Raw genomic sequence first — 24131 nt, 5'->3', positions numbered from 1 at the left:
TGCGTATCTGTAATTATTGTAATTACTTTCTGACCAGGAGAGCTTTTTTCCCCCAAATGTTTAGTGGGCATGGCTAGGACCAACTCTGTCACAGCGCCTGTTGGCTCCACCTAGTCCAACGTGGCAGAGACATCTTCATTGCCTCTGATACTGCCAGGTGGGAGCCATCCTCACCACTTCAACTCTGGGTAGCACTATGCAACAAATACACCCTTTTTATCTGATTAAAAACCAAATCTTCATTGTCCGCTATGTTCAGCTAGTCCGGTTTTATCCCATGCTTTTTCAGACCCAGGCCAGCTGGCCTTGGTGAGTTCCCGATAGAACATCCCCATTGTCTCAGTGTGTGGGTGCACCCCTCGCGGTCCTGAGTTCCTACTGAGAACTCAAGAACAATGGCAGTGGGTTTTTGATCCTACTGCACATACTGGCTTTGGGGGAGCCTAGGCAGTTTGAATGCTCACCTTACTAGACCTGGATAGAGATGGGCGGTCCTTGGGCTTCCCACAGGTCAGGGAACCCTGATTGCTCTTCGAGCTGATGAGGGAGGGTGACTTGATCGGGGGAGGGGGGGAAATGGGAGGCGGTGGCGGGGAGGAGGCAGAAATCCTTAAATAAATAAATTAATTAAAAAAAAATAAAATGAAAAAAAAATCTTCCATGCAGCACACTACTTGGCCTGGAAATGTCTCTATGTATGGTGATGGGAATCTTCCATACTCTCCTGTTTATGCATACCTAGCATACTCAATACAGCTGATTGCCCAATCAGGGATGTTGACCAGCAGGAATGCTGTCAGATACTTTCCTCCTGACCCTGAGAGGGCATAGAACGTCCAGGACCCAAAATATGTGTCTGGAAATGTGGATTACCCCTCTGTAGTTTGGGTGCCATTCTGTAGGTAGGGGCTGCACATTCATTCCCAGCTTTCTAGACCCAAACTGTATTAACTACAACACTGCTTGACCAATCACTTATGTGTATTTCTAGATAGCTCTTATATCTTTAATAAACCATTTCCATTATTTTATATATTACCATGAGGCTTGTGATTTAGCAGAAAGGCTCCAGGCATCTGTCTCCTCTAGGTGGCTAAATAGCATATCTCTGACCCAACCCTCTTTCCTCCTCTATCTGCTTGGAATTCCTGCCTTTCTCTATTCCTATAAACAACTGACTGAAATGACATTATTTATTACCCAATAAAAGTAGTACATACAGAAGGACTTCCTATACCACATACCCATTTCATGTTTTCTTTAAGATACTCTCATTAGTGCAAGGTTGTTGTTTTATGAATATCCAAGTGCATTTAGTTGCTTTCAGCTAGTATACAAAGACAGAAAGACAAGACCAGAAGTTCATAAACTCACTTTAAATTCCACTGAATCTCTCCATGGTGTGATTTTAACTGTCAGCAAAACAAAATTAGCTTAAGCAGATTCAATTAAATGAGAATTTAAATATTGATTAAGCCAGTAATTTTTGCCTTTACCTTCACTATTGATTGTAATTTGGCTATAGTATGCCACAGAGTTAACACTGCAGTTAAGCTGACCAATTTAGAAATATCCAGGTTTGAACATTCATTGCCTAGATGTCTGCTCTTCCTTTGACAATTATCATCACCCATGCTAAAATATAGTGAAATTATGTTTCAAATACTATTTTGAAATATACCATTCTCTCTTGAGAAATGTTTTCAAATGAAATTGAATAGTATCATGAGAGAAATTTTTGGGGATCTTGAAATATACAGATAACTATTGATTTTTGCAGAAAATAAGTATTAAATTCTACCAGGGATGAATAATCTCTGTGGTTGTCCAGTGCAATGCAATCAACCCTGAATCTATATGGACTGAAACAACCAAAATGTGATCACCAAGTTGTGTTTATGTGTATGTATGCAGACACACATACACACACACACACACACACATACACACACACACACACATTCATGATGTGGGAGTCCCCTCTGAAATTTTCTGCTTCGTGGAAAAGTCTGCCTGATACTATGGGCCTTTAGGATGAAGATGCTCCAATGGTAAAAAAGAACTTTGGGCAACTATCCAGACAGTGAGATGTCTCTGCCAATTCTAGAGTTTTGGTACTTGCTTACAATTCACTTTCCATTTACTTTGATAATATTATATTATTCTGGAATCTCTGATTAAGTTGAAGAATCAATAGTTACAATAATAGGTTTTTTTTAGTTATGATATGTTAACAGAGTAAAAGAACATAGAGCTTACAGGATGGGGAAGTTTACTTTAAGCTCAGCAAATAGTTGAATTGGACTTATAAAAACATATGATGCATTTTAGAATAATGGTGCCTGAAAAAGACATGTCAAGGATTACTGAGATAACCACAAGACAGAGCAGAATTAGTCTAAAGGACAAATAATGAAAGTTGGACCAAAATAATAAATATGTCTTCTAAGCAGTGCCATATAATAGTGGACAACAGTGGATTATAAGTTGTGACTTAGGTTTTAGTTCTTGATACTATGGTCAAAACACAAGTAAATTGCATAAATAATAAAATAATAAGTAATTATTTAAAACGAAAATAAAATTATTGAGTAAGTATTTGACTAATTGCATATTTTATATAGTTTATGTGTGTAATTGGAAGTTTTCCTATGTCCTGCAGTCACTCTCAAATAATCACTCAGATGTTTAATATTACTGATAAATGTTTAGTTGATAGGTCAGGATTGTTACTAGCTAACTCTTACATTTAACTAACCCATTTCTATTAATCTATGTATTGTCACATGGCTCATAGCTTATTACCTCATTTCTACATGCCCTGTTCTCTCAGTGGCTGGCTGGAATTTCCTGACTCCACCCTTCTCCTTCCCATCATCCTTAGTTGGTTCACCCCATTGATTATTTCTGCCTGGCTACTGGCCAGTGTTTTATTAAACCATACAGTATACAAGAAGATTGTTACACAGCATTACATTAAACAGAAAAGTAAATACATAAATAATTAAATAATAAATATTTAAATGATGTATTAACTGCTGAAAATTGAATAATTGGTTTCCCTTGATATATCTTTATAAGCCAATGCAAATTTTCAATTAAAATGTACTGAAGCTAGAGTGGTGGCAAACACCTTCGTTGTCAGCATTTGAGAGGGAGAAGCTGGTAACTCTCTGTGCATTTCAGGCCAGTCAAGGACACACAGTAAAAACAAGCAAAGAGAAGGTGAGAAATACTAAACAGCCAAGCATGTCACCACTGGCCTCTAATCATTGCTCCTTGGGAGGCAGTAGCAGGATGACTATAATAAGTTCAAGTAGGGTTTGGGCAATTTAACAGGATCTTGTTTCAAATTTAAAAAAAAAAATTGAAAAGAGGGTCAGGAATAAAGTTCAGTATAATAGTACTTTTCTTAACACGTATCAGACCCCAAACGTGCACTTTTCAATGCCAGAAAGTGAAAATAATATTGAGTAGTAAATGTTTTCTTTAAAATATTCTGCCTTGAGAATTAATTATTTCAATACAAACATGAAGTAGTTTTAAATGAGTTGATTTGTTTAGCCTTCACATTTAAGCAATATGAATTGTGTGTCTTTTAACTACATCTTTAGGCTATTAAATTAACCTGTCCTTGTTAAAGTTTGCTGACAGAAAACACCTGCTTCCTAGGTCAGAGGTGACAGCTTACCACTCATAGCATTAATAATAATTCTGCAAGGCTGGTCCCATAGGGCGATGACACTAGGTATGGACAATACAAGCACACCAGTGAGATGTGTAATGAAATTAAGTTATGAGCCTGGGAACCTAAAACTCCCTTAAAGAAGGATGCTTCCTTTCAAATGTGATCAGAAGAGGAGCGAAATTGGAAGATGTGATTGGAGTCACTGAATGGGAGTTTTAGGGTCCCAGGCTCATAGAACAATGGCAATGGGTTTTTGATCCTACTGCACATACTGGCTTTGGGGGAGCCTCGGCAGTTTGGATGTTCACCTTACTAAACCTGGATGGAGGTGGGGGTTCCTTGGACTTCCCACAGGTCAGGGAACCCTGATTGCTCTTCGAGCTGATGAGGGAGGGGGACTTGATCGGGGGAGGGGGAGGGAAATGGGAGGCGGTGGCGGGGAGGAGGCAGAAATCCTTAATAAATAAATAAATTTAAAAAAAGAAAAAAATCAAAAAAAAAGTAAGGAAGCTTCCTCAATTGTTGCTTCAGATGAAGATATTATCTTTGTTTGCTATGCAAATATACTGCAGATTGTTAATGCATCCTGTTTTGAGGTCATGCAGAAATGTAAAAGACCCAAAAGAAATTCTCAAAATTAGACCCATCTCTCTTTTGACAAAATCCTGCTTTCAGGCAAATATCCCAGTGTTACCTAACTCCCACTGCTTTGTTTAAATGAACTTGCTGAGTCTAAGCAAGCAACCTCTGAATGCCTCATGTTAGTCTTGAGTAGAATGGCTGTTAATGGGATCTTAGAGCAATGTCAAAATGGTGCAGTTACCTCTGCTGTGCCAGCTTGAATAGACTATCTCGGTCCTTTGATTCTTGAATCTCGGAAGTGGAATCAATCCTCTACCACCACAAAAATAATTAGTTTATAAAAGTGAGAGGGAGGAAGGGAGGGAGGGATGGAAAAAAAAGGAGGGAGATAAAGAGAAAGATCCTTCTAACTTTCTTGTTTATTTTTATGTGTGTCTGTTGGCTGATCTAGGAAGCCAATTAAAAACAATATACTTAAAAAATACGTGTTCCACTAATTCTATGTATGCATTTGGGATCTGGATCAAGTGAATGAGATTTATAAATATGATCTTACAATGGTTTTATTTTTTGTTGAATGAGCCATATACTTTTGAAAGAGTTGTAAGGTCAATAGATACTAGGTTTGAGGTAGTAAATTTTGTGACTATCATTGAGAAATTACCTTTTATCTCTTAAGCAGCTACTTTGCAAGATAATTTATCAGAGCAACAGGAAAATAAATTTTGACATATTGTGTAGTATGTGTGTGTGTCTCTGTGTGTGTAGAAATGCACATGAGTGTTACTTCAAATGTATTTTACTCAAGAATTTATATGTTGAATTTCATCATAGTTTTAATTACCAATTGTTTTTGTTTAATGTTCAATTCTGTGAAAGATGTCACTCTTAAAAGTTGTAAAAAACAAGTTAAATGATGCTTTTTGAAGACAATTTCTTGTTGAATCTTAACCTAAAATGCTAGTTTTGATGTCCACTGACTTTACTCACTAAAATGAAGTCTGACAAAAGTTTCTAAATAAATATTACAATGGGTTGGGGGTAAACCTGGATAACTGCTAAAGCTTGGGTAACACTGAGGAATATTTCAGCCTAAGTCAAAGTCAAACTGAATAGCATGATTCTTGAATTGGTAACTTCCATTGTAAGTGAATATAAGTCACCAATCCCAAGAATCACTGAGCACTTCTTCTGAGGTAGCAAATATTCCTCAGATATTTAATGCTACTTACTTCTGCCAGCACTTAAACATGTAAAGGTTTTCTATAAATTTATAAACAAATTGCTATATATTTTACAATACAAGCAGATTATTTATTTGGTTCACATTTTATTCCTAGAAAGAAAATACTGTTCCTCATAATCAGCTACATATGTAGGTAGGTTGAGTAATGAAACCACTTGTACTGACAAGTCTCCAGTATGGCTTCTTTGACATCTGATAGGGCTTTATTGGATTCACAATTCATTTTGAACAGTTAGGTTTATTTCTTATCTTTGAAATGATTTCTGGATAGTTGTCAATCATATTTGTACTTTTCTTACAATCCAACACTTGTATGATATTTGGTTATCTCACTAACACCTATTACAGGTATTGAAAAGATTAAAGTAAGAAGTACTGTATCAGATGGGATTAAAGAAAAAAGGAGAAACAGCGTATTTCTGTATCAATTTTCTGTAGCAAAGGGAAAGTGTTTAAAAATTGGGGTGGAAGAATTTCTAGGCCATTTGTGTTTTTAAATTGACCTTTGCCAAATGAAAGCTGAACTTTGTCTTACATCATGATAAGAAGGAGTTTTACAACTTTAGTAACCTGTTCACAGAAGTCGGATTCCTAACTTTCAAAAAAGATGAAGAGGCAGAAATCTATTTTTCTAAATTGTTAAATGTTGAGGGGCTGACTTACGTCTTTGTACAGAAGTTCTGGGTTATAAAACTGGTGTGAAAGTTTTTAAAAAGAGAAACTGAATCTCGAGGGGCGAATAAAAATGACAATACTAAGCTTCTAAAGCAAGTGATTTAAGAAGGTCTACAGGAAGAACTCCTTTGATGAATATATTTGGGTTCATTTATGATCAATCTAGGAAGAGAACCGGCACAGGCAAGTACAACTCTGTTTTGAGATCAATCAGGCCACCTTGATCAGCGGTGAAGACCACACACGACCTTAGGATTAGTAAAAAATCTGATGCAAGTCAGTCTGTTTGAAAGGGCAAAGACCCTAATCTGAATCCGTATGTCTTCCTGGAAAGTGATATTAACTGCTCAAAATTCTATCAAAGGTGCTCATTCAAGCAATTCAACAATGTTTTCTGTAGAAGAAAAGTAGAGTCCATTCCTCTGTGTTACACTAGAAATCCCCTGTATTCATCTTTTGATGATAGAGAAGATCTTCACAGAATACTTGTGTTATTGGTAAGTGCAAATATAAGATATGCAAGTCTATTCGATTATGTGTTTGCATTTAGATAAAGAATGAACTTATATCTGAAGGCTTATTTTATCGTCTCTTCTATTGAAAACAATTCAAAATGCATCTCTTAAGCTAGGTATCTCCTCTTCTCATCATTTGGATGGTGAGTAGGGTATTTATATGTGATAAAGCCATAAGGACTTGAGTCTCCAGTCCTCTCTGGAATCACCCAGTGGATCTAAATTGATATTTAAGAAAACTTGTTTTTCCTAAGAACAGAGAGATTCTATAATCTCTCACCCCTAATCATCTTTTGAACTAGTATTGGTGTAGAAGATTAAGGATACTTGTCATAGAGGGTAACCTGGAATGAAGTAAGGACCCTAGGCCCACAGGGCATTAATCATTTTGGCAACTACTCATGTGTAAGTCACATTTCTATCTGCTCTTGATAGAAATCTACTATTTTACCACCCTGTGTTAAGTCTGTTCATCCATTATCAGGATATACAGGCAAGTGCTGCCGTGGGAGACTCCTAGTTCTCCTTCTCTCACTCTGGCCCAGCATTTACTTAGGTGACTAGACACCAGTTCACAGAGGATACCCATTTATCTTCAAGTATAATTCTGGATCCTAATCGTTATTCCTCTAGGACGCTACAATTAGGTTAACATATTATCCTCCTTGCTATAAATATCATGAATTGTAATACACCTGAAACTTTACCTATTAGCAATCCAGCGAATTAGTTTCCTTCTAGATTATGGGAGGAAACTGACCCCACCCCAAAGGGGTAAGATGAAAGTGTTTGCAGAGGATTCACCAGGTGGGTGCTGGCTCTTTTGATGAAATGTGGATAAAAGGAATCTCGTTTAATATAATGCATTGTATAAGGTTTCATTTTATTCTTGGAAACACACTCTTCTACCTTCCAAAGATGTCACTGTCTGAATGCTTCTTATGAAGTAGCAAAGCTAGTAACTCTGCATGCAACTGTGGATTTTGATTTTCCAACCAAACTGTAATTATAATAAGTAGTATACTAGATTTTTAAAGTAACTTTAATACATGCTTTAGTAGTCTCCCTTATTTCGGTATTTCTTTCCTTATAACAAAGAGGACGTAACAGATGACAGCTACTCCCCTATAAGCCTCAAAGTTTTTCTTTATTTGCTCAAGAACAGCATTATTTTTATAATCTGAGATATCTGTTAAAAGTTTTTAATATTTCATAGTTAAATTTTGAGCTTTTGATTAACTTATACTGTTAACATTAATATTTATTTCATGCAATTAAACAATTATTGTAGATTGGTACATGTATATTAGCATCACATATATTTTTATATATGTACATGTATATCTCATTTTATCAACTAGGTGAGACCATGCAACTCACCACACAGATTCTATATATATTCATTGATGACTTTTCTGGCTTTTAATCTTCATTGTCTTCTTTTGAGGTAGCAATTGCTTTTGTCTGAATATTTCACAAGCCCTGACTTGATTTGTTTCTGTCTTCATTAATTTATATCTTGAGGTTGGAGTAATTATAACATAAAAGGGAATAGTTATCTGTATTTGAAGCATGGTTGTTAGCAGGGTGTCTACATTGTACAACTGTGTTAGGAAAGCCTGGGGAATAGGAATAGAAAGGAATGATGTCAATTATCTTAGCCTCTCATTATTTTTCAAAGTGGTGATATCAGCATTGCCTTCAGAGAAAAGACACTTTGATCATTTTCCTGGGCTTCGAAGTAGATTCTTAGTGACAGGCTAGCTTTATACAATGCCATCCCATAGCAGGCAAGATGGCGAGCACAAGAGTCAATCAATAAAAAGAAATAAACCACAAAAAAAGGGAGAGCTAGTGACTTCTCTGAGGTGCCATGTAGGAAGCACTGTGGAATGGGACAAACACCTCTTGGGTATCACCTGCCAATCCTTTCTCAATAAAAGCTTATCACATTAAAAGATAGCTATAAGTTACTATAAAGCTATATCTTTCATATTCAGGTGAAGGGTGTGAAATTTCCCTTCTATTCACAGTTGAACAAAACACATTTTAGAATTAGTCTCTATTTTCTATTGCCATTTTATTACAGCCATGAATGCCTGGTCACCAGTACAAAACCAGAAGTCAGAAACATCTGTTAGAACTAAATATAGTTAAAAAAAATTAGTAAAATGTGCTTCCCAGCATGAGGGTTATATACAAGACTCTTATTTATCCTCAAGAGACTAGCTAGCTAACAAGAGAAATACGTTAAAATAATTTCTGACAACAGTAACTTTTATATTATTTAAAGACATCTCTGAAACAGTTAAAGTAGATGGCAGCAGCCAAAGTAGGAATGAAGCTGTATTTTGAGGGGCCCTATGGCCAGTATTTCCAGGTCAAAGGCCAGAACAGAGCTTAGCAGGTATTACAAACCATGTCTACAAAGGTAGCTATGTCAGCCTTTCTGAGAAAGGTGAGAAGTTTCTTACATCCAGGAAGGTGAAATGTAGAGACACAAATTTGTCAGCATAGTGTGCTCTGCAATAACAGCCGGAGTCAGTCCCTGGTGGTCTCCTCTCTCTAAATCAAAATACATCATGTTTTAACATTTTTAAGCATTTCTGCTCACTCTCAGAGACTTTTAATAAATTATTTTATATTGAAATATATTTATTTTATACTAGAAACTATTTGTCATGTTGCAGATACTGAACTTTAATATAGAAAAACACAGTAAGCAACCACAAAGGGATTAATAATAGCAGTGACTGATTAGATACAGAATTTACAGAACAGAAATTTTTTTGTTATGTGAGGATATCATAAGAAATTCCTGCTATTATCTTTTTCAGTGTTCATTTTTATTACATGCCATTCTTTCTGTCATGAGGTTTTTGCTTTTCTTACTGAAAATACAAAACATAAAATTTTCCTTTCTGCATATTAATTTTGTTTTACCAGCATTTTATCAAATGTCAATAATTTCTCTAGTTTACAAATCTCATTTTTTATTAGACTACATACATTGCCTTAGGACTCATAAGTTGATACCACTATTAAGATAGATGCTGTGTTGGTCTGTTAGAATAAAGTAGGTCTTTTATTGCTTTTCACTACTTAGTGCTAGAACTGTCCTAGGTCTTCCTTCTAGTCTCCTTACAACAGTAGAGGTAACTCAGCTGTGTATCCCTGGTTACATATTTGTGATTTTTTTTTTAAAATCACTCACTCCTGCCTTCCTTCCACAAGTATTTGCTTTCTTCTTCCTGTGTGCTGAATACTTTGCCAAGACCTGGGGAGAGAGTGAGCCTCTTTGGAGACCCTCACTGAATTTCTCCACCCTTAGAGGAGTAGGGGAACTTAGAACCACCTGGCAGCATCAATATGAATGTCTGCTATGCAGAAGAACTTGACCCTTATTATCTGACTAAAATCTATCTGGTCCGGCTTTGGAGGCTGCCTTAATTGATTTCCCATGTAAAACACTTTCATTGCCCTTTCAGACTTGAAGCCATCATTAATCTAAACTTGAGCTCTGAAACACATCACTATAGAAATTTTGGAGACATGTAGATTATGCATATATTCCTGTAGGCTGTATTTATTGACCTAGGAATAGGTCTAAGTAGTTATATGCATTGTCTCATTTAATACGGAAACAGTATGAGACGGTTACAATGGTAATAATGAGTTTGTGCAAGCCCATGGGAGGCCTGATCCTTTCTGAAGAGAAATGGAGGAGGAGTGGATGGGGAGAGATGAGAAAGAAGAGAGCAAGGAGGGAAAACTGGTTGGTATGTAAAAGAAATAAAAAGTGATTTAAATAAAAATTAATAACTAATAACTTTTTTGATATGTGTTACTGCATTAGAGATTTTACTGATGTTGATTTATTCAATTTTAACTGAAATTCTCTACTCAAAGTGTTCTTACTATCCCATTGATACAACAATATAACCTGACTATAAACAGGAGAAGTTTATTTCTCAGTTTTGAACCTGGAAAACCAAAAAAAAAACAATAATAATAAATTCAGCATATGCTAAGGAACAACTACCTAGCTTAGAAATGGTACATTGCAAAGGCAAGGGTCATGGTAGTTCCTGTAATCCCTTTAATAAAGGTAATATTCCGAACAGTCTTCCCTGCTCTCTTCTATCAAGACCTGGTCACTCCCAAAGAGAGGGCCTCCTGTCACAATGTCAACAAGTAACTATGAGGGGTAAAAGACAGATTCAGAACCCAACATATAGGAACAGAAAGCAGGAGTAACCATTTGAAGCCACAGACTTTGTAAGGAGTAGCAAGAGGATCTTAGCCTAGCAGACTACTTCCAATCACTGCCATCCTCACTACTGTGCTCCCTGTATCCCTAGAATGCCCCAATCATCACTTTCATTTTACAGACAAAGGCCAAACAAGAACAGTTGAACAATGCATAGAGGGTTACAACACTCGTAAACTCTGGGGCTCCAAACTTCAGTCAGATTAGTTTGAGCTCTTAATTGGAAAATACTTCTGTGTATCACAAAAAAAGATAAATAAATAAACAAAACCCACAAGACACTATGAATGCATTCATTTATTAGAGGCGGAAAGTTTACCTCTCTTCCCTCCCTTGCAAAGCATCTCCATCAGCGCCCAACTGTCTGTGCTAGAGGTGGAAGACGAAGTCTTCATTCCTCATTCTACCGAAAGAACAACTACTCCACAGTTGGCTCTCAGAAACTCTTCTCAGAACAAATCAAACCATGCAGTGCTAGTCCCGCTTTCATTTTAACTATGAGCACTTATTTAATTTTCATGCATTTACTTTAACATTTAAATGAGAAATTTGGCTTACATGGAGAGGTCATTAATTTTCCAAAATATTCTCAGTTTGTTCTTTCTAATGTTAAATTAGAAATAAAATTTGTAATTTTGAGAGTTTTAGTTGCTTTGGGAATGGCATCATGTCAAAGATGAAAGAATCCAATTATCATTGCATTATGTTAAAATGTTTCAAATTTCTATATAGGAAGATACATTTAAGGTCTTAAAGAAAGGAGTTTTCTTGGCAACAGTTTCAAGATATACAGAATAAATAAGTGAAATGCACATGAAGCTAGCATCACTGTCTGCTGGGTCAGAGACATACCCGCCCCAGGAATCTGTGCAAGGTTATTCCTGCTCAGCGGTGGGAAATGGGGTTTGTGGCTCTGGCCCCCTGTTCTCCAGCCTGCTGTTCTGCTAGCCCAGTTGCACTGTCTTCCAGCTGTTCATCTGTTAGCCTGCTCCCTGAGAACTGTTAGAGGTCCCGATGGTTCTGTTTAGCACATACAGAACAAATAAAGAAAAAATTCACTTATGAGGGAAAGTGAGTTCTGACACCTTGAGGAATATCCTATTGATGGCTATTCCACAGGTCAGACATTTACAAAGAAAAATGTCCCAGTAACAAACGGTGCTGACAGAAAGTGTACACAGCATAACCAACTCTTCCTGATTCAGACCACACACGTTGGATGACATTTTCATCTGTCACACAATTCTTTGTGCCTTTAAATAGATATCTTATTCCTTAGTCCCAGTTTTCCATTTTCCATTTCCTGCAAAGTATCATAAGGATGATCTGATATTATATATGTGAGCACAGTAAGACAGTACAATTAATCCAATAAAGAATATCTACCCATTTCTGGGTAAGTATTCTAACAATGACACCATGGGTTGTGGGATCATTTATATTATACGATAAGGATTCAGGGTTTTCTGAGACAATTTGCTTATTAGGGCAAGGAACAGCATTTTTCCAAATAACTTTAAAACTCAGTAAGTATCTATTATAAACCAGAATTCCTGAGGATGGCTAATTACAGTTGCCAAATATCCTGGGTTGTTTGTGCTTTTCCTAGTGCCCCCAGTTCGTGTATACTTTTCCTGGAATGCAAGCACTTGCCTCAGCAGTTATAGGTCATGCCCAGACCTGACAGTATCTCGTTTATCTGGTGTAGGCCTGAGGAAATCTTTCCTGAGGTTTCACACTGATTTCCTCCCATGGCATCTTCATCAGTTCTGCCCATAATTTCTTCTCAAAATGACAATTTATGAGGCAAAATTCCACTGTGTCTGCTATATTGTATCAAAATTGGCCCATATCTGAGTCTACTCTCCAGGTGGGGGATGTACATCGATGGGGAAGTGCACTCTTGAAGACATAAATATTTGGAAAATCAGAACTCTGCTTGGAATAATGAAAGGCAAGCTTGATAATGCCATGCAATTAAGGGGTGTCACTGTAGCTAGAGCTATGACATCGATGAAAAGGGCATGAACGTGGAGGTATAGTTTGGCTGAATGTGCTAAACATTCTGTTTTTAAATTTTTTTTAAAAAAAGAAACACTTTGGGAAAACTAAAGCTATCATCATTTACAATAGCACAAAAGAAAGCTGAGTTTGGAGTCTAAATAGAGAGAGTTCTAGAAACTCCAGATCTAAAGGAAAGGACTGAGGACTCATCATACAAAAAAACACAGCTAACACTATAGCCCTAAAATTTGAGAAAATAATTAAGAAGAATGACAACTTTTTTTCCAAATAAATATGAAAAAAATGAGGCCATCTTCAGTGAATAATCACCAAGTTTCAGGATGGAGGTGAAGAGATGGTTCATACATTATATGCTACTAACATAAGACTAAGAACCTGTGTTCATGTCTCCAGAATGGACATTAACAAGCCTGGCAATTCTAACCTCAGCACTGGGAAGGTAGAGAAAAAACTACTTTGACTTCTGGCCTGCCACTCAAGAGTATCTGTGAGGTTCAGATTCAGTGTGAAAACCCACCTCAAAAAATAAGATGTAAAGTGACTGAAGAGGGAGCTCAGATTCAGCCTCTGGTCTAGAGGCATGGTCATGTGCAACTCACCCGCCCCCCATTTCAAGGTTGTAGCAGATTGAGAAGAAATGTTAACAGAATATAGTGATATAAAATAAGCACAATTAAACTGAACTTAAAATTATAGTAAAGGAATAAAATTCTGCTTAAGATAAAATAAATAGAATAGACTTTATAGAAAACTGAATCCATGATGTGTATAATACAAGTGGGGAAGGGTCCCATCCAGAAAAAGACCATAGTGAAGAATCTCCATGTCAGTGATTGCTGAGACATAAACAAGACTGATGTGATTAATGGATATACTAAATGATATGAGCATTTTTAATAATGATAAATAAAGCTGTCTAAGAAATGTAAATGTTTTTGTATGGTATAAAAACGTAAAAAGTTTGTTAGACTACAGAACAAAGAGTGGGTGGAAAGATAAAAAGAATTCATCCAGTTTGAGTTTTTAAAATGTGAAAAAAGTATCAATTATATTTAATTAAAAGGTTAAGAAGAATGGAAAGAATGAGAGATAGTATGGAGAAAGGATGAAAGAAAGGAAATGTTGAAATTGTTCAGTTTTTGTGGAATGACATCATAGTAACAGAGGAGAGTAGCTAGTCTCCAAGTGTCTTTCAAGAATGCCCCATGTATCACACATCATTTTTCATTCCCTTTTCATGTGCACCAAATGCATTTTATGTGTGATAAACTGGTGCTGAGATCAGTCACTGATGTCAGGTGAAAAAACTTACGTTTTTATTGGGAAATTTTCCCTCTATCTTTTAGTTCTCTCTCTTTTGCTCGCTCTCGCTCACTCTCTCTCTTCTCATTATGTTTTTTATCTCTTTCTTGTTCTTTTCTCACAGTTACTTCATTCCAACAAATATTCTACTATCTTCTAAACATTTGGGGACAATGACTTGTCAAAGAGCATCCTAGTTCGCTGCCAGCGAGTCACAGAAGACCGGCAAAAGCCAATAGCCTGTTCTTGGAAACTCATAAGAAAGGGAATTGAGGGGAACTCAACACATGAACTCATGCATATATACACCCTCACACATACATAAACACAAAAGCATATCCATTGGCCCTCACATAGAACTTGCATAATGCAGAGAAACTTTTGTAAAAATAATGTTATATTTCTGTGTAGCTCAGAGCTTCTTTGAATTTCTGTGTGTGCACATATGTGTGCAATTGTGTGTACCTGTACTTGTATGAAGAGGACAATGTAGGGCTCCTAGTTACTTGTGGCAGGACAGGGACTGCATGGGTGATTCTGGGCTGCAACTAAATCAAAGTGACTTAAAAGGAGGATAATGTGAGGTTTCCTCTGTATACTCCTTACTTCCTCTGGTCAGAGTCTCACTGAACCTGGAGTTCACCATTTCAGTTTCTAATCTCCAAAACTTGGGTTAAAGTTATCTCCAAAACTTGGGTTAAAGTTGTAAGAAGCTATGCCCATTTTTTTATGTGGTTCAGGTAATTCAAAGACAGTTTCCTATGCTTACAAAGCAAGCAGTCTTGCCTGCTGAGTAATATCCTCAGTTGACATATGTTTTTCCTGAAGCTGCATTTACATCTCATGATTCTGGAAGAAATAATATATCAGAAGAACAACTTAATCATTATCACCTTAGAGGGTGGTGAAACAAAGCAAAGTTTTAGTTTTTAGAAATTGAACATTACTTGAATCGCACTAAGTTCAAATATTTAAGTGAATTATAAATATTAATGTGTTTAGTTCCTATTACAATAGTATGAAGAAGATATTCTGAGAAAGTATAGGAACAAAACCCTCATTCTGCAGAAAGAAGACATAAATAGAGGGAAAACTGACCATCATCATACAATCAACAAGTAGGGTAACTTCCTTTAAAGTGAGTATTTTCTACTATTATATAACAGGCAATAATGATAATGGATTTACAATAAATGATAATGCAAAGAGTAATGTTTCCTACAAGAATGTTACGTTATCTGGGAAAGCGTGGTCATGGTTTCAGAGAGAAAAGCAGTGGAAAAAACTCTTATGAAGCTGTTCTGGGACAGGCTTAGGAAGCAATCAGTTTCATTTGCAGGAAAGTGAGAGGCCATTCTACAGACGTCATTTAGAATGAACTGGTTTCCTATCAGATGTGGGGCCAGGTGAAGATCTTTTCCCATTTTGTAGGCTTCCATTATATCTCATTAACGGTGTCCTTTGCCTTGCAGAATCTTTTCATTTCAGGAGGTCCTATTTATTAATTGTTGATCTCAGTGTCTGTGTTACTAGTGCTAAATTCAGGATGTTGTCTCCTGTGTCAATGCTTTCAAGGCTGCTTCCCACTTTTTCTTCTATCAGGATCAATGTAACTGGATTTATGTTGATGCCTTTTTCCCACTTGGACTTGAATTTTGGGCAAAGTGATAGATATGGATCTATTTGCATTCTTCCACATCCTAACATCCAATTATGCCAGCACCATTTGTTGAAGATGCTTTTTTACATCATTCAATTTGTGTTGGTTGTCAAAAATCAGGTGTTCATAGGTGTGTGGAAATACCTCCAGTCTTTGATTTTATTCCTTTATTCCTCCTGTGTGTTTTTATGCCAATACCATGTAATTTTTATTACTACAGCCTTAGAGTAGAGCTTGAGTCAGGAATGGTAGTCCCTTTATTATACAGGATTGTTTTGGCTATCCTGAGTTTTTTGTTTTTCCAAATGAAGTTGAGTATTGTTCCTTTGAAATCTGTGCAGAAATGTCTAGGTATATTGATGGGGACTGTATTGAATCTGCATATTGCTTTTAGTAAGATTCCCATTTTTTTACTGCGTTAATCCTGCTGATCCACAATCATGGGAGATCTTTATATTTTCTGATTTCTTCTCCAATTTCTTTCTTCAAAGACTTGAAGTTCTTGTTATACAGGTCTTTCACTTGTTTGATAAGAGTCACATCAAGATATTTTATACTATTTGTTTCTATTCTCCAAACTATAGAAAGAACTCAAGAAACTAGGCATCAAAACACCAAATAATCAAATTAAAAATAGTATACAGATGTAAACAGAGAGTCCTCAGCAGAAGAATCACAAATAGTCAAGATACATTTAAGGAATTGTTCAGAATCCTTAGTCATCAAGGAAATGAAAATCAGATCAACTCTGAGACCCATCTTAGTCCAGTCAGAATGGCTAAGATCAAAAACACCAATTGTAGTAGGAGACTGCTTGTTCATTTCCCAGTCACCCAGACTTCCAAAATAATCACTCAGAAACTATATTATTTAAATTACTGCTTAGCCAATAGCTTGATCATATTTCTAGCTTGCTCTTATTTATTAAATTAACCCATTTCTATTATTATTATATTTTACCACGAGGCTAGTGACCTACTGGCCAGGTTCCATCTGGCAGCTCGCATCTTTCCCCTCTAGCAGCTACATGGCAACTCATGACTCGCCTTTTTTCTCCCAGAATTTAGTTTCGTTTTCCCTACCTAGCTCTGTTCTGCCCTGCTATAGGTCTAAAGCAGTTTCTTTATTCATTAATCAATCAAAGCAACACATAAACAGAAGGACTTTCTATACCAACCAATGACAGCTTACACTGGAAATGTAGGATAAGGTGAAAACTCCTCCAGTACTAGCGGGAGTACAAACTTATGCAGCCACTTTGGAAATCGATAGGGGAGGTTTTCAGAAAATTGGGAATCAATCTAGCTCAAGATCTAGGATCTCAATTATTCCACAAGGATACTTGACCAACTATGTGTATAGCAGTGTTATTTGTAATAGCCAGAACCTGGAAACAACCTAGACATCCCTCAACAGAAGAACAGTTAGAGAAACCGTAGTGCATTTACACAATGGAGTATTACGTGGCTGTAAAAGCAAGGATAACGTGAAAGTTGCAGGCAAATGGACAGTACTAGAAAACATCATCCTTGGTCAGGTAACCCAGACCCAGAAAGACAAACATGATATATACTCACTCATAAGTTGATATTCGGCGTAGAGTAAAGGATAACCAGGCTACAGTACACAACCCCAGAGAGGGTAGGTAACACGGAGGACCTAAAGAGGAAACCATGAATTTCCCTGTGATGGGTGGAGAGAAAAATGAAAGAGATGACTTGATGGGGGCAGCATTTCAAGGTTAAAAATGAACCTGGTACCAGGCAAACTCCTAGGAATCTGCAAGGATGACCGTAGTTCAGACTCCTAGCTATAGTGGAGAGGATGCCTGAACTGATCATCTCCTGTAATCAGATGGATGACCACCATAATTGTCGTCAGAAAGCATTCATTCAGTAACCAGTGGAAGCAGATGCAGAAATGCACAATCAGCCACTGGCAAGAGCTCAGGGAGTCCCACTGAAGAGAGGAAGGTAAGATTGTAGAAGCCATGGGTGGTCAATGTCATGATGTGGAAACCCAGAGAGATAGCCAATCTGAGCTCCTGAGAGCACAAGGACTCTGGACCAACAGCTAGTGAGCCTGCATGGTACTTACCTAGGTCCTCTACTTATAGCTTGGTCTGTTTGTGGAGCTCCTCGCAGTGAGATCAGTACTTGTCCCTGGTGATTCTGCTGCTTTTGAGAACCTATTTTCCATGCTGGGTTGCCTTGCCCACTCATGATACAGGGAGAGGAACTTGGTCATGCCTCAACATGATGTGCCATGCTTTGGTGATGCTTATGTGAAATCTGCTCTTATCTGAACTGAGACAGAGGAGGGCAGGCAGGAGAGAGTGAAGGAAAGGGGAGAAAACTGGAGAAGGGTAGGAAGGGGAAACTGTGATCATAATGTAAAATAAATGGAAAATAATAAAAAAGAAGAGAATGAACTAATTCCCTGTGGTATATGGAATTAGCAAGAAGGCAAATGTAGCCTTCTTGCTACATAAAAAGCTTAATATTGCAAATAAATATAAGATGTTTTAAAATCGTGTATATTTTAAACATGGAGGATTGTAATTCCTGGGAATTGTAAAAAATATATATTAATGGTGATTCAAAACTTGCCGTGCTTTGAATTTGTGCCACTATGAGCTTAATAGTAAATACTCCCTACTTCTAAGATGCCAGGGTGAAGGAAGCAATACCTTACACAAGGCTGAAAAAGAAACACATGTAGATGCAGTGCCTGTCTCTCCACAGGGAAAGGGCAGACACTACTCATCAGCTTTTATGGAAGAACAATTGTAAGGTGCAAGATAAGAGGGTGTAGGTGTATGTTGATGACTTTGATAAATTTTAAAGTAAGAAAACAGCTGAGAGAAGATAAAAGATAAAGATGGAATTTTTTGAAAAGTTTAATATTGCAAATAATTTCTTCTTACCTTGAAGGGAGTTGAGGTCCTAAAAAACAGTGATAAAAGGTATATTGAAGCTAATAGGGTATTTATTAAAGGACCAAAGTTCAACAATGTAGAAAACAAAAACAGTAATGTTACTATCATCCTTTAAGAGGAAAGGTGAAGAAAAGCAAAATTGAACCAGAACTGTCACTCAGCTGGGTCACATGAGCAGTCATTATCTAAATAAGAAAATGATGGTGCTCCTTTAGACTCATCCTGCTACTGCAAAGAAAGGGTGTTGAGTGGATATTCTTCAGGAGGGGTTTCCATCATGTTTATTTTCAAATAAAATTTTCTCATTTATTATCAAATTTATGAATTTTTAAAGAAAAATAAACAATGATATAGAGCAAAAGATATCATGGAGATGAAAATATCAAGTAAACACTAAATTGGAAAATAATCTCAGCTGTGTAAGGCAAAGTCTTGATCTTTCTACCAAATGAAGAAACTATTTCTATCAAGTAAGGAAAGAAGAAAATGTGTATTTAAATAGTTTGGAAAAAATACAAATCAAGAACACTGTGATGGCTCAATCCAGTAATAAGGGAAAAGAGGCACAAGAATCAAGAATTCAACACCAGCCTCGGCTTTGTATCCTGTCAAATGATACCCTAAGTTATATGAGACTCACCTGTAAAGAAATAAAAGCTACTCAAATGCTCCTCATTGTCCAAAAAAAAGAATAAAATAAAAATAGTAAATACAAATTCAATATGACTATGTAAATGGTCATTAAATAACCAAACACTAGAAATTCAATAAATATCATTTTATCATAATATGTCATAAAAGATAAAAATAAAATGTCAGTCAAATTTTTATATAACTGCATTATATTTCTCTTTGATCCTACTTCATGTTCTGGCTTTGTGGGAGCCTAGCCAGTTTGGATGTTCACCTTCCTAGACCTGGATGGAGGGGGGAGGACCTTGGACTTTCCACAGGGCAGAGAACCCTGACTGCTCTTTGGACTGGAGAATGAGGGGGAGAGGAGTGGGGGAGGGGGAGAGGGGCAGGAGGAGGGGGAGGGAAATGGAAGGCTGGGAGGAGGTGGAATTTTTTTTTTCAATAAAAAAAAATTTTAAAAAATCCTAAAAAAAAAAAAAAAAGGAAGGGAACTTCTCACACTATTTAAAACAATTACGACATTTCTCTCACAGATACACCTGGAGCTTTATCAGTCTCCCTGGTGATTCTAGATTTTGTCAAATTCACAATTAATACTAAATCTCAAAGAAGGTATGACTATATATATATATATATATATATATATATATATATAATATTTTTATAATAAATCTGTGAACAGAAAATACTAATATTTAAGACATGGAATATAGAATTAACTATATTGATTTTTTTAATGAACAACTGATTCCCAAAGAATTTTAAAAACTATGTGCAAAGAGATCCCAATATAAAATAAATTTGCCAAAGTGTTAATAGCTGAGGAATACAATGAAATATGTTGGGAGGTGTTTTCTATAGTATTTTTCAAAACCACTGTGGCAGTTTCAAATTTTTCATAGCAAATTTGTAGAAGGAATAATTATATAAGTATGACAGATGTCCTTTTTTTGTAAAAAACAACTTGAAGGTTATGTAGATTTAAAAAAAATCATTTAAGAAGTCAGGGAAATATGAATCAAAATGTTTAGCATGATTATTCTCATGAATAAAATTATTAATATCTTGGCATTGGTCCTCATGATACATGTGAAAAGCCCTATTGACAGAAATGTTCCTGAATATATGGACTATTTAATAAATTAGCAAATCTATGATTAATGGTGGGAAGAAATTTAATAAGTAAATAATAGTGCATTTCACAAAATGGAAATTTTCCACTGAAATACATTGTGGAGATGTGTTTTCTGAAAATGCTTACAATGTTGTTAGGCACAAAATTGGGCTGTAAAATATGTATACACTTTGAAAACATCTTATTTTTTATGGTGTTTGATTATTTAAAAATACAGTGTATTTGCAACCTAAATTTTTAAGTGACACACACAAACTAAATATAATATAAGCTAAGTTAATTAAGCAGCTATAATGAAAACTAAAAGCTAAATACATTAAGTAGTTATACTTATGGTTAGAAATATATTGATTTTTTTCCTTCTAATTTTCCAAAGTAAGCAAGACACAAATCAGAAGCCCACACTATGAATTATCATTTTAGGGAAACATCCCCTTTCATACCAAGAATAGACAAAATAAAAGATTGAGCCAGAACAGCAACAACAAAACAGATAAAACTTGTAGAAGCTAACCATTTCATCGAAGACAGCATAAAATGTCTTTGTTGCTCAGAAAACTAAGGACTTAATATGCTTACATTTAGAAAGGTTGCATAGACATCTTGAAGTCTCAGTATTTTCAGCCACTCGGTGATGTAGGTCAGTTGATAGTGTGTTTTCCTAGAATGTAGTAGTTGCTGGTTCCTCCATGACACAGCACCATATCAACACATTTGGTAACTCATACCTGTAAATCTAGTACCTGGGAGGTGGAGAAAGGAGGAATATATATATATTTCAGTTGTATCTAGTTGTATCCAGTTCTCATCAACATGCAATGAATTATTCAACTATATTAAAGGAAGCAGCATCTTCCTTCTTTGAAGTTCAATGGCCAAGGGAGAAAATATATAACACATGCAGATAATTATGAAGGAACAATTAGCTATTTTATTAATTAGTTAACTATTTTTGCAATTACTTTTGAGAGTGATGAGCCTGCTATTTAGACATAATGTATCTATCAACCCTCTTATAATGCCACGTCATTAATTTGAAAAATCTAACTTAACTTAAATCTAGACTTGAAATTATAACTTAGTCACATTTACAGTTTTACTTAAGCTAAGCACTGCTATTAAATTACCTAATTTAGTAAATTGCACCACCTTGGATACCGATTAGTAAATGTATACTTTGACTTTGAGATTTACCTAATATTTATGGAGGTGATCCATTAAAAGATAGTGATTTCTTAGTTAGGTCATGACCCATAAGAAAGCATTTCAAAGAAAAAAAAAGAAAGAAAGAAAGAAAGAAAGAAAGAAAGAAAGAAAGAAAGAAAGAAAGAAAGAAAAACCAACCTTTCTAGGTATTCCATCTTTCTAGACTTCTCTGGGAATAACCAGACTTCAGTTCATGATGATGGGTTCTTTACTATTTTGATGATCTTAACTGTATCATTTCAGTACTATTTCCTCAATGCACTTCAGAAATCTATGTTTTCACTAAATAGGTATAAATTAACAACCAGCAGTCAGCCTCTATAATACTGACTTGCAATATTCAAGGCAGTTGATCAAGAGGTTTGTCAAATTTAGCATCTGCAGAGAAAGAATTCTATTAATTATAAGATGCACCTAAGAAATAGGCTCACATTCCTATAGAGCTTGAGATGGTTCAACCAACACCTGCAGTCACTGGGCTGAAGACTAAGGAGAGAGAGGAGAGGGAACCTTAGTGGTATATTGAAACCACTAAGATTCTAAGTCACAGCATACACATGTGCACACACGCACGCACACACACACACACACACACACACACACACACACACACACACACACGAGAGAGAGAGAGAGAGAGAGAGAGAGAGAGAGAGAGAGAGAGAGAGAGACGGAGATGTAGTCAGAAAGAGAAATAGATGTATCTTTTCTGTTGCTGGGTTGTCTGTTAACTTTTTCACCAACTCTAAACACTTGGAGAAATTCTTTTTGTTATGATTGTACAAGGGTAGGTCAGATTTTCCTTCTTTCATTGTTGTATTTTCAGCTAATGACAATGAAGCCACACTTTCCTCAACTAATAATGTCATATTGTTTGCAGTCTTGAATTTGCACCATAATTTTACACTTGTGGAAGAGGAAAGCATAAGAATCAAACTAAATTCTGAGATATATGGCTGATTTGAAGTTAGCTAATGTGTTAAGTGAATGGAGCAGCATTTTGTTAGGACTCTCAATCAAAACATACCATTTCAAATTTTATAATAAATGCAGCAACAAATATTTTGTATTCATGCCTATTAGCCTCATTAAAGCTATTGGTGTTTTAAAGATAAGCCAAAGGTAGTTATCTTTAAAAATATTAAGAGATAAGGTCAATTTTTCTCTAAAGAAAATTTTCTCTTATCTAAACAGTTTAATCACTCCAAGTCCAGTTCGATTAAAATTGAGTTATGAATTGTGGAAGAGTCTTGGTTGATTTAATGCGAATGTTTTCTGGTGTGAATTGATTTATAAAACTCTCAGGACTTGCTATCAGAGGAAGTCAGAAAACGCTCAGGGCTAGGTTGTCCAAACCACTTTTTAATGAATGATTTTTCCCTTTCTCCACTGTGAGCACTTTGAGAGCACAGAGGATAGTGAAAGATTTCTCATTCCCTTGACCTTTTAAACTCTTGAGAAATGCTATGATAAATTAGTGAAAATTTACATGAATTCAAAAACACTTGCATAAGTGCTAGTTTTTTTTTATCAAGGAAATGAATAAAATTAAAATGATCAAGTAAAATACACAGAGCCAGTTTTGCTTAGAGATTAGGAGTCTTACCTAATTATCACAGCTCATTCTGTTGTTTCCCTACCAGAGATGTTAAGAATCATCTGCTTTTTCCTCTAATTTTAAGCTACAGCAGTGCACTGATGTTTCTGTCTTGACAGGCCTGAGGATACTATCCCTTTGTTGCTTCTTGAAATCTACAAACAGTTACTTGTTCTTTGGAGTTGTGCACATTTCTAGGAGTCTTGGCATGGGTTTGAGTATAGATAAGCAATTGTTATTCATCCAGGCATATTTGAATTCCTTTAAAAGAACATGATAATTCTCTTCCTGTAACATAAATGGTGGCACAAGGACTTTATATGTGCATCATAAATGAATTCCTCGAAATCACATAGAAAGGAAAATTGAGAAAGACTTCAGAAACCAATGACTGATACCACATCAATTTCAGGCTGGGATATTTGTCAGTGTTGTAGCGTTGCCGGTAGACACATAGTCAAATAGTCTTTGGGTACTCTAAGGCCTACTAAGAGTAGCTAATTAATGTGGAATTAAGTATAGGTGTCACATTTAAACAGAACTTTGGACCCTAAGTGGTTCTGGACTTGGGAAGAGTAGGCAGTGGAGGAAGGAGTGAATACTGGACTAATATAACAGTAGGAGAACTTATCATGGTTTACTTAATCAGCGATGAA

The sequence above is a fragment of the Microtus pennsylvanicus genome, chromosome 3 (assembly GCF_037038515.1).
Source record: "Microtus pennsylvanicus isolate mMicPen1 chromosome 3, mMicPen1.hap1, whole genome shotgun sequence".
NCBI lineage: Eukaryota > Metazoa > Chordata > Mammalia > Rodentia > Cricetidae > Microtus > Microtus pennsylvanicus.
This window is presented reverse-complemented; position numbering follows the sequence as displayed.